General features: G+C 41.6%; 1 protein-coding gene across 6 annotated transcripts in view; it reads right to left on the bottom strand.

The window, feature by feature from the left end:
- RCAN2 (regulator of calcineurin 2) overlaps positions 1–12065 on the bottom strand; it is a 240799-nt gene extending 228734 nt beyond the window's left edge. Inside the window, exons 1-2 of one of the 6 annotated variants that reach the window (XM_081040433.1) lie at positions 11108–11385; positions 9952–10002 (exon numbers count right to left, since the gene is read on the bottom strand). The gene's annotated coding sequence lies outside the window, so the exon portion shown is untranslated. Of the gene's footprint in view, positions 1–9951; positions 10003–10818; positions 11035–11107 lie in introns of those variants that run through there. The other 5 variants (XM_081040432.1, XM_081040431.1, XM_081040429.1 and 2 more) reach the window with 5 other exon arrangements.
- Positions 12066–12282: the final 217 nt, after the last annotated feature.

The following is a 12282-nucleotide window of genomic DNA, read 5'->3' as shown; positions in this document are numbered from 1 at the left end:
GAAAACCTTTCGGACCTTTTGGAATGATACCAGACCTCCCAGCATGGTTGCAAACCAGAATGAGATGGTGATACCCTCTCCCCATCCATGTCCTGTTCAGGAAGCCAAAACCAAACCGAGCTCCAGGTTGTAAGCCAAGAACCCCCAAGGGATCGCCATGAGCTATGGCACTTAGATACAAGGTCAAAGGTACACCTTGAACATCTGACCAAACAAATATTTCAATTCAGAGTTTCACCTAAAGGTCACCTTGTTAAAATTTTAAGTTTAATGCAAACAACAGTTGTATGTGGAACAGAAATCACCAAGAGACAGAACAATAAGAAAATAAAGGATACAAAATAAGTACATTTCTGATATGTCAGTTGCTGAATATCTTTCCTGACCAAAATTTAATGTTTTTATAATAAATGGTTGTCTGCACATCATAAAATATCGAATGAATATCATTAATGCCCATGGCAGGAAGAAATGAACATATTCATGAATTAGTACTTTGCTTTCACTTGTCTTGTCAAGGCTGAGATTTTGCTCTTGAGCAAATACAATTTTGTTTGAACTACCATTAACTGATATGAATTTGCCATCTTCTATATCAGAATTTATGAAGATACCTGTAATCAAATAAATAATTTCTTTCTGGACTAATTATTAAACCTCAAAAAAGAGATGCAAATTGGACTTTAATTTGTCCTAGTCAGACCCCATTACCGGGCTTTTATCTTTTACAGCTAGAGAAGTCAAAATAAAAAATAAATTATATTAATTTAGCCTGTCTCTCAGATAATTTTATGGGGGGAAATAATTCAAATTGGCTCTTTACCTCAACAAGTTGGTCAATATAATCAACTTAGTTGATGGTAGCCTAATAGCGAATGCATTGACTTTTCTTGAAAGATTAACTTAATTAGTCCTCAAATTAAAATTCTAGAATAATGACCATGTAAGTGATTTTTAAGGAGATGCCAATTGATAATCCTAATTATTTATTCAAGATGGTTTACTCTGCATTGCATCTCATTTTGTGGAAGGTATACAAGGCATACCTGTCTGAGGCATGCCCGAATGGCCTGTCAACAGTAGAAGGGGAACCAGTCAGAACCAACTGAAACAACAACAGAACTAATGCAAATAAGCACACATACTTGCTGTTAATATTTTTTTGGATTTTAATGGCAAATGGAACTAGTTCTCACTTAAGCAGAAGTTGCTTTATTCTATTTAGTGTAAGGCAGCTTTAGTAGCTGCAATGATAGCTGCCACTCCACACAGCCCACGGACAGTATCTAGGGCCTCAGGAAACAGAACCACCAGAAGAAAAGCTAATCCACTGAAGTCAACTCACCGACAAACACTCATTTGTACATGTGAAATCTACCCGATCCCCATCCTCAATTCCCACAAAGAGAGCTCAACCTCCTTGACGAAATTGTTAAGCAGGAACATTTCCACAGTGGGGTTATCTCTGGAAAGCACTAATACCAGCCACCTGTTACAGCTAAGTACAAAAAGAGTACTTAGAAGCAGGGTGGAGATAAGACTTGCATTCTCATGCAGTGCTTGGAGGACTGTTAATTAGTACAGTCTCCTGGAAAAACAATTAAAAATGTCAAAAGACAGAGAAAGCCTTAAGAAGATTCATCTATTGAGCCAATAATTCCACTCCTAGAAAACCATCCTAAGAAAATGACATAAAACAGAGAAAAAAAATTATGATCAAAGATGTTCATCAAAGTGTGGTGTATATTTTGGACAATTGGGAACCATCTCAATGTCCAACAAAAGGGGAGAAGGCAAATGAATTTGGTAAAAATCATACAAATATATGAGTATGCTATGCGGCTACTGAAAACAATGTCCATCGAGATCATTGACTTTATATGAAAAGTGATTTCAAGCTTTGTGAAATACCCAGGATGCAAACTTCTACACAGTATGATCCTAATTGTGTAAAAATATGCATATTAAAAAAGACAAAAGAAATACACCAAAATGTTAATAGTAATTATCATTTGCTCATGGTAATACGTGTAATTTGAATTTTCCCTTTTTATACTGTTCTGTGTTTCCTATAGATTTTATATAAAGCACATACATCCAAGAAAAAGAAGCCATTCAAAACATCAGGGCAGAGGGTCCCCCGTTTTCCCAGCAGAGACCGGGGAATGTGGCTATCCTTCGTGAGCAGATTCCATGTCCGAGCTGTTGCTCACACTTGACATGAAGCCTGAGGATGACTTCTTGCATTCCCCATCATGCCTTTGCCACCTTCCCCAACCCTGGCTCTGACTTTCAGCCTCTGCTGTTTATAAACAGTCCTCTGGCAGTTACCTCTTCCCTGTAAGCCATGCCCTCCTGCCCTCTTCACCAGCAGGACCTATGGTAGTTCCATGACCTGGTCAGCCTCCTCCTGGCTCAGCCTAGCGGAGTCTTGGTACTGACAACAAATAAGTTACCCTTGAAAGAAACAGGTATGATAAAACAAACTACCAAAGAAAGGGGCAAGGAAATACAGTTTTCTTAATGTCTTCCATACGAGCCTTTTATATGCAGCGGAACTCCCTCACATCCTCAATATCTGTGCCGAGCATTGCATTTTGTGAATGTGAGTGCACAACTCACAGACCCACAGCAGTTCACCCTCAACAACTGTAAGGTGGGATATCAAGTATTATTCTCCTAATTGTACAGATGAGATTGCAACTCAGAGACCCAACACTGAGTGCTTTATTCCCCCTGACCTTCAGGGCGTGTTCATCTGTAAATAGTCATCATAATACCCACATGGTAGAGTTGTCCTAAGGGTTAAATGAGATAACAGATGCTGAGCACGGTGTCTTGAACAGAGGCAGCATTCAACAAACGCCAGCTCCTTTGACTGTTAGGTCAAAGGGAAGCTCAAGGTTACATAGCTGGGAAGTGGCAGTGACTGGACGGGAATCCAGGCCTTTTCATGCCAAGTCCATGCTTTTTATACTTTATTACCAACACTGTAAGAAGAGTCTTAAGACATGGCCTATGTCCTGAAAGAACTTACAATATTTTGTAGCTGGTATATCTCAATCACTTGAAACAAGAAAGCCATTATTCCCACAAAGTACTAAGACAACCGTAATAAAAACAAGGATATAGCTCTCAAAGTATACAATTCTTTTGTCCAACAGAGACTGTTACAATACCTTCTTACGCATACCTCTCAAAGCTTAGGACCCCGTGTTTCATCCCTGTTTCAGCGCGTTGAGTATGGGGAAATCAGGTAAGAAAATAAATCTCTTTCCATCCTGACTATATTATCTGTGGGCATTCTGAAATGCAGGAAGTTTGAGTTGTTTTTGCAAACTTTTCTCTGACTTCTAGAAAGTACCATTCTCAATCACAAACTTTTTTTGTTTTAAGGGGCATAAAAACAGCTTCAGTAGAGTTTAAGACTGTTTCCATCTTTCAAAAAAAACCCTCAGCTTAATTACTTGAACCTAAAACATATGACACGTGGCAGTGAATAACAAGAAAAAAGTCACAACGAGAGGGAATATTTTAGATGCAGAGAAAGTTCTTCATGAAGCTAGAAGCAGAGTGTGCACACAGACACACACAAAGTAGGAAATTTTTCTGTCTCCTGTGTATTCAACGCCATCATAGTGAAATCCAGGACCAGCAACCCTAGGCATTGCTATTTCTATACAGCAATCTTGGCCTCTTTATCAGCTGACAAAAAGAATTTAAAGCTCTGTGTTGTGCAACGTTGAAGCTTCTTTATAGCTAAGAGGATAATTTATTAATGAATACTTGAAATTCACATTTTAAAAGGTATTTAATGTGTTGTGTGTGTTTTTTATAGTTCCACTGTATACTGCTTTCTAAGGCAGATAGGTAAGTGATGCCCTCGAACAGGTAGCCCCTCAGCAAAACTGGGAAGTAAGGGAGACGTTTTTCTTCAGAAATACTCCAGCTCCCTTTTCTGCATGTCTGTTACCCTCTGGGCCTGGGGTGAGGACCCCTATTTACTGAGCACCTTCAGTGAGGCACACTTCTGGGCGGCAGTGTCTGTTTCACTCCTTACAACACGTGTAAGGAGTTGACACTGAATAAATGTTAGATATTACTATCCCCCCCAATTATTCAGACAAGGAAGCTAAGTCTCAGAGAATCTGTGACACGTCTACAACAAAGACACTGATCGTGAGTATGGATCTTCCTCGACTTGAGTGTTCATCCGGTTTCCACTCTCTGAACTGGGCCCCCCAACATCAGAAACCCTCAGCAGCAGCCACACTGGACTAATTTACATCAAGCTGCTAAGGACAGGCCACCATTTGAGTTAATCCCTCTTAGAAGTATTCTGATTCTAAAAGTGACTAGGCAGGCATGAGTTTAAACCAAATCAGTGGTGAAAATTGAAACCGGATGGGAGAACTTCAGAATGCTGAGAGTCTTTAGAGATCATCTCATTAACCTCTTCTCCGATTAAGACACGGATTTAAAATAATGGAAGCCTGAGAGGGGACGTGACTTTGCAGAGGTCACATAACAAATCATGTGCCCAGGACTCCTGAATCAGTCCTGTTCTTTTAGAGCACCAGCCACAATATTCAGACACAGGGTCTAAAACACATGCTGAGCTAAATAAAAATGATTTCAATGTTATTCATTTGTATTAGCGATCGAGAGTGCTGATCAGACTGCCTGAGCTTGAACCCTGGGCACATCTCTTACTAATTGTGTGGCCTAGATAAGGTACCCTCTCTTTGCCTTGGGTTTCTTATCAATTACATAAGAATAACAATTGTGCCTCAAAGGTTATCGTGAGGATCAAAGGTGATACTCCATGTAGAATTCTAACTTCTTTGAGCTCAGCAGACATTGAATAAATGTTAGATATTACTATTATAATTAAAATTATTTTTACTATTATTACTACTACTACTTAAGATAAGTGACAGTTAATATTTTCACTTTGGGGGAAGATGGTAGAAAGAACTTCCTGCCATCAAATTCTCTCCCTCTTTTTCAAAGGAAGCCTGGACAGTCTCTGGAATGAAGGTAAGATGAGTAGAAAGTTAGCACCAGGAATAAAGAAATCACCTTTGAAAAATAAAATTGCCTACTGAGCATTTTCATTTGATGTTCAAAATCAAAATTCCCCATCTTTCTCAAACTATTCTTCCTTATTTACTTCCTCCCACCCACCCGTTTTATAGAGATATGATTAATACATAACATATTAGTTTTAGTTATACAACATAACAATTTGATATATGTATATATTGCAAAATGATTACCACAGTAAGTTAACATCAATTATCTCACAGTTACAATTTCTTCCTTTTCATGAGAACTTTTAAGGTCTACTCTCTTAGCAACTTTCAATTATTCAATACAGTATTGTTAGCTATAGTTACATACTGTACATTAAATCCCCAGGACTTATAATTGAAAGTTTGTACCTTTTGACTACCTTCACCCATTATGCCCACTCCCATCCCCCACCTCTGGCAACCACCAATCTGTTCTCTGTATCTATGAGTTGTTTTTCTTTTTTTAGATTCCACATATAAGTGAGATCATGCAATATTTGTCTTTCTCTGACCTATGCTAAGTGTAGCAAAATGCTCTCAAGGTCCATCCACGTTGTCACAAATGGCAGGATTTCCTTCTTTTTTATGGCTGAATAATATTTCATTGTATATTTGTGTGTGTATATATATTTCAAGTATTCATTAATAAATTACCCTCTTAGGGCCCAGAAATTAACCCATGCCTATATGGTCATTTAATCTACGACAATAGAACCATGAATTTATGGTGGGGTAAAGACAGTCTATTCAATAAGTGGTGCTGGGAAACCTGGACAGACACATGCAAAAAAATGAAGCTGGACCACCTCCTTACACCATATACAAGAATAAATTCAAAATGCATTAAAGTCTTAAATGTAAGATTTGAAAACATAAAACTCCTAGAAAAAAATTTAGGAAGAAACTTTACAGACATTACCCGGAGTAAGATTTTTACTGATATATCCCCTCGTGCAAGGGAAGTAAGAGAAAAAATAAACATGTGGGATTACATCAAACTAAAAGGTTTTTTCACAGCAAAGGAAACCATCAATAAAACAAAAAGGGATCCTACTGAATGGGAGAACATATTTGCCAATAATATAACTGATAAGGGATTAATATCCAAAATTTATAAAAAACTCACTCACCTTAATTCCAAAAAAACAAACAACCCAATTAAAAAATGGGCAGAGGACATGAAGAGACATTTTTCTAAAGAGGACATACAGATGGCAAACAGACATATGAAAAAATGCTCAACCTCACTAATCATTAGAGAAATGCAAATAAAAACCACAATGAGATACCACCTCACCCCAGTCAAAATGGCTATCATCAATAAATCAACAAACAACAAGTGCTGGCAAGGATGTGGAGAAAAGGGAAGCCTCATGCACTGTTGGTGGGATTGCAGATTGGTGCAGCCACTATGGAAAACAGTATGGAGGTATCTCAAAAAACTGAAAATGGAACTACCTTATGACCCAGCAATTCCACTCCTAGGCATCTATCCGGAGAAATCCAAAACTCTAATTCAAAAAAATGTATGCACCCCTATGTTTATTGCAGCCCTATACCCAATAGCCAAGACATGGAAACAACCAAAATGCCCATCGATAGATGACTAGATTAAGAAACTGTGGTACATTTATACAATGGAGTATTATGTAGCCATAAAGAAGAATGAAATCTTACCATTTGCAACAATATGGATGGACCTAGAGAACATTATGCTAAGTGAAATAAGTCAGACAGAGAAAGACAAATACCATATGATCTCACTTACATGTGGAATCTAAACAAAAGAATAAATGAATGAACTAATCAAACAGTCTCAGAGACACAGAGGAAAAACTGAGGGTTGCTAGATGATAGGGGTCAGTAGGGATAAGGGAGAAGGTGAGGGAATTAGAAAGCACAATCGGTAACCACAAGATTACCACGGGGATATGAAAGTCAATTTGGAGAATGCAATCAATAATGTTGTAAAGATTTTGTAGGGTATCTGATGGACACTTGTCCCATTAGGGAAACCACCTCAGGGATGATGTAGATGCCTGATCACTGCATTGTACACCTGAAGCTGAACAATAATGAATGTCAACTACAAATATATATATATATATATATATATATATATATATATGCACACACACACACAAGAAGTGGAATACAGCATTAGGAATGCTGGAATATACACAAGAAGTGGAATACAGTATATATATATATATATATATATATATACACACATATATGTGTGTGTGTGTGTGTGTATATATGTGTGTGTGTGTGTGTGTGTATACACACAAGAAGTGGAGTACAGCATTAGGAATAGAGACAATGGAAATGTAATGGCTGTGTGCGATGTCAGAGGGGTAGTGGATGGGGGAAAGGGGTTATCACTGTGTGAGGTGTATAAATGATAAATGTCTATTACATTGTTTTGTTCACCTGAAACTAATAAAAAAATAAGGTACCCTCTTAGATATAAATAAGCTTCAATATTTATATATTATATAAAATATATAAATATAAAAGTAGGTAGGTAGGTAAATATTTATCTCCCATCTTCTTTATCCATTTATCCACTGATGAACACTTAAGTTGTTTCCATGTCTTGGCTATTGTAAATAATGTGGCTACAAACACAAGAGTACAGCTCTTGAAAAACAGTCATTTCATTTCCTTCAGATAAATACCCAGAAGTGGGATTGCTGGATCATATGGTAATTCTACATTTTAAATTGTTGAGGAATCACCATACTGTTTTCCATCATGGCTACACTCCCACCGACAGTGCACAAGCATTTTCTTTCTTTCACATCCTCACCAACACTTGTTATCTCATTTTGATCTTTGTATCTCTTTTTAATGCCAATACCATACTGTTTTGATTACTGTAGCTTCATAACATAGTTTGAAATCAGGAAATGTGATGCTTCTGGCTTTGTTGTTCTTTCTTAAGACTTTTTTTGGCTGTTCAGAGTCTTCTGGGGTTCCATACAAATTTTAGGATCATTTGTTCTATTCCTGTGAAAAATGCCATTAGGATTTTGACAGGGATTGCATTGAATCCATAGATTGTTTTGGGAAGTATGACCATTTTAAATACTAATTCTTCCAATCAATGAGCATGAAATATCTTTCCATTTATTTGTGTATTCGTCAATTTCTTTCATTAATGTTTTACAGTTTTTAGTGTACAAGTCTTTAACTTCTCGGTTAAATTTATTCCTAGGTATTTTATTCTTTTTGATGCAATTATAAATGAGATTGGTTTCTTAATTCCTCTTTCTGGTAGTTCACCATTAGTGTATAGAAATGCAACTGATTTTTGTGTATCGATTTGTATCCAACAACTTTATTGAATTCCTGTATTAGTTCTAACAGTTTTTTCTGTGCAATCATTAGGGTTTTCTGTATGCACTATCATGTCATCAGTAAATAGAGACAGTTTTACTTCTTCCTTTCTGGTTTGAATGCCTTTTAATTTTTTTCTTGCCTAAATGCTCTAGCTAAAATTTCCAGTACTATGTTATACAAAGCAGCAAGAGTGGATATCCTTGCCTTGCTCCTGATCTTAAAGGAAAAATTTTCAGTTGAAATTCCCCATCTTTCTCAAACCTACTCATTCTTATTTCTTCCTAACTCAGTTAAAAGCCTAACCATATTTAGACATTTAGTCTTACCCTTCCACAGCACCACCCACTTGATGACCAGTGCCACTGATTCTCCCTCTTAAATGGCTCTCTCTAGATCTCTCTTCTCTTTCCTTATTCTACCTGGTTCAGGCACAATTTTTTTTTTTTTGCCTGGACCACTGGAGTGGTCTAAAATCTGACCTCACTGCTCTTTGTAACCTTACCTACCCACTACTTTCATAGCCACTTTTGTAAAACACAAATTAAATCAAAGCATTTCTCCCATAAAGTCTACATGGTTTCTCCTCAACAGGGTATAATCACAACCCAGGTGAACTGGAACACCCCACTCCTGTCAAACTCTGCTACCAATCCTTCACTTCAGAACACCTAGATACTCTTTGAACATGACCTTTCCTTCAACGTGGAATGCCTAGTCCCTTGTGTGGAGAACTCCCAGGGCCCACCAGGGTCTAGTCCAAATGAAGTTCTCTACAGGCTCTTCCAGTTTCTCTCCACTCACCATTCCCTGATCTCTCACTGAATTTGTTGCTGTATTTCCATCAAACACTCCCCATGCTGATCATTAACACTTTTTTTCTTATCCTTCTTTTTTGGTAAATTGATTTCTGAAAGACATGGGGCTCTTTCATTTAGTCTCTGGCACAGGACCTCCACAGTACATAGTATATGCTTAACAAACAACTGTTGAATAAACTAAGTGGATAGTACAGAAAATACAGGAAATGAGACCACAGCGTTCAAAGTTGGTTTCAATAAACTAGTTTCTGCAATATATACGACTAACTGCAAACGATTATTCAAGCATTTTTTTTTGTTCCTTTTTAAAGAGAGTGATGTCTACTTGCAAATGACAAAGCTCTCAAGTTCCCACTTATGCCTATTTAACGTTCATCAATGGTGAGAAAGCCATACTCGCCCCAATTTAGTTGGGTTCTGCAGGGTCTGCACACACAGGACACTTTGAAAGCTCTTGGCATCTGTAGCTTAAGTTGAGGATATTTTTCCCGGACACAGTTCTATGGACTGGACTCTGATAAGTAGGTGCTTAATAAATGCAGATTTGATTTGCCACAGATTTGAAAGCAAAGTGCAGCTCACATTTTAGACTAATTCACCTCAATGACTGATCATACTTAAGATAATAGCTCTAAGGCTGAAGAAAATCAATGTGCAAACTGAAAAGCAGCCAATGGTTCTTTCCCCTGCTTTGTTCTACAGTCAGTGCTGACCTGCTTCTTGATTCCTTCCAGCTTCTAGGTTTTTCCAGCTCCACTGTGTCCCTGCAATGGAGGGGGCCGGTTAGCAAGTGTTGCCCTGAGCCTGTGATGCATTTGTCCTGTTTTGAAGTTGATGTAATATGTGTGAAAGTTGAGTTGCATTATTTAACATGTCCTACTTTTCCTAAAGCCTCAGCTCTGTACCATAGTTTAAGTGGGATTCTGGCTGAAGGAAGGGAGAAGTGTGGGCGGTAGGTAATGCTCTAGCATTCTTTCATCTCCAGTTGTGGCACTGTATGCTAACGGGAGCCCAGAAACTTTTGTTGTTGCTAAAATGATACTTTCTAAAAAGCCTGGACTTTTGAATACCCACTGAATACTTCTATCCCAGTGTAGGAAATAGTTAAGATTCAAAGCATGCACTCTGCTATACAATTCATTTTGGGATAAGAAAAAGACTGCAGTGCCTTGGAGAATAAATCATTAACTAAAAGTCAAACCGAGACGCCCTGGAAACCAGTGAGACCAGGAGGCAGCAGAGGGATCAGGTGGCTGAGATTTGCCTGTTCCCCCTGGTGACTTCTAGAGCAAAGCATCATCCCACAGGCAGGACGCATTGAGAACACTGTGCTCCCTTCTATTTCACTTTTCAAACTTGAAGTTATTTTTAGATGACCCAAGCCCGCTAATCCCAGGCAGGACAATTCCCGCTGCGCCTGAAAGCACCTTCCTCTTCCCCAGCACTTTCCTTTAAGCACTGGGAAAGGAGTCTCTCCGTTCTCTCCTTGGCTCTCTGCATGCAGTCCACCTCCACTAACCACCAGTCCAAACCTCAGTCCTGGGGACCACAGGCGTCTTTATTATCCTCCGCTTACGCACCTGCTGCTGCTACTAAGAAGGCGAAACCTGGAGCCACCAGGAACGGGAAAGGGGCTCCTGGGGACCCGCGCCTTCTCTACGGGAGACCTCTGCCCCCAGAGCCTTCTCGGGGACTGACGACTGGACTCGGAGACCACTCCCCACCCCCGCCGCTGCCCTGGCCCACTCCTTCACCCAGCCGCGCTTGCCCGCCCCCTGCCACGGTCCCAGGGCACTGCCGGGTGGCCGCACGCAGCTTTGGCAGGACAGGGTGCCGGAGCGAGCGGGCCAGCGCGGTTACATAACCGACCTGCCGGGCGTACGCGATGTGCCGAAAGAGACGGCGGCGGTGTGGGTCCGGCGGTGCGCGGGGGCCGGCGACGGCGGGCGCGGCGCGGGCGGCTCACCTGCCCGCGGGTGCGAGCGCACGTGGGGGCGGGCGCAGTGCCGCTGGCTCGGGTGTGGGGCGTGCGCTGCGCGCCCCGCCTTCGTGTCTCCGGGTCTCCCGGCCCGTCAGTCCGTGGGTCTCTGCCTCCTGGCTGCTGCTCCCCGCAACCTCCGCCGCGGTCACCCGGGACAAAGCGGCTCCGGGGAGGGGCCGAGCCCGCGGCTCTCGCAGGAGCCCGCGGAGATGGGCGCGCCCCCAGCTCCGACTCATCGAGCCACCCTCCAATCAGACCCCAGGAACCCGAAAGCCCCTGGCTGGCCTCCTCTGCTCTCCTCCCCGCGGACCCGCGCTCTTCCCGGTCCCCCACGCACTCCGTTACCCGGGCTCCCACTCTGCCCTCAGCTGCTTACCGCCTCCTTTCCACTTGGGGTGCCCAGGAAAGAGTGAAGACCCTCCGCTCAGGAGTCTGTCCGCTAGAGTTCCGGTTGCAGCGGGGAGATGCTCCTCGGGGGTACAGCCGGGGTCGGGGGGCCCCTTGGGGATCGGAGTGGGGAGGGGGCCGATTCAGAAGCGCAGGGTGGCTGGCCAAGCAGAAATTGGCCGAGAAGCAAAGTGGGTAGTGCGTACTGCAGGAGAGACACTCCTTATGAGCGGCCTGAGCCCCCGACTCCCACTAACTGAGGAGTTGTCGGGAAGCCCCTGGAAGGTCCTCCCAGGCGTTCGCGCCGGGTGAGCGCTGGCGTCCTCTGGCTGGAGCCCTGTGTCCGCCCCGCCCACGCAGCTGAAGGTGCCCCGCCGGCTTTCACAGTTTTTGCCAGGATTCACAGCCAGCAGCCCCGGGAACAGAAGGGCTTCAAGGACTCCTATTGTGTGAGCCTGTGACACAAGGCATGGGACGCTGGTATCATACAGTAAACGGTTGCATGTGAAACAGAACCTAAGATAGATCTGTTGTTCAACCCACTTAACCCCAGCAGCCGTCTCTGCTGTACAAAAGAAAGCAATTCAGGGCAGAGGAAGCCTGTGGCTTAGAAGGGGCACCTTTACAGGAGGGCTGAAAATATCAAAAATGTGAAAAGATCATAATAGGGAAAATG

Source organism: Rhinolophus hipposideros (genome assembly GCF_964194185.1).
Source record: "Rhinolophus hipposideros genome assembly, chromosome: 3".
Classification (NCBI taxonomy): Eukaryota; Metazoa; Chordata; class Mammalia; order Chiroptera; family Rhinolophidae; genus Rhinolophus; species Rhinolophus hipposideros.
This window is presented reverse-complemented; position numbering and strand designations above follow the sequence as displayed.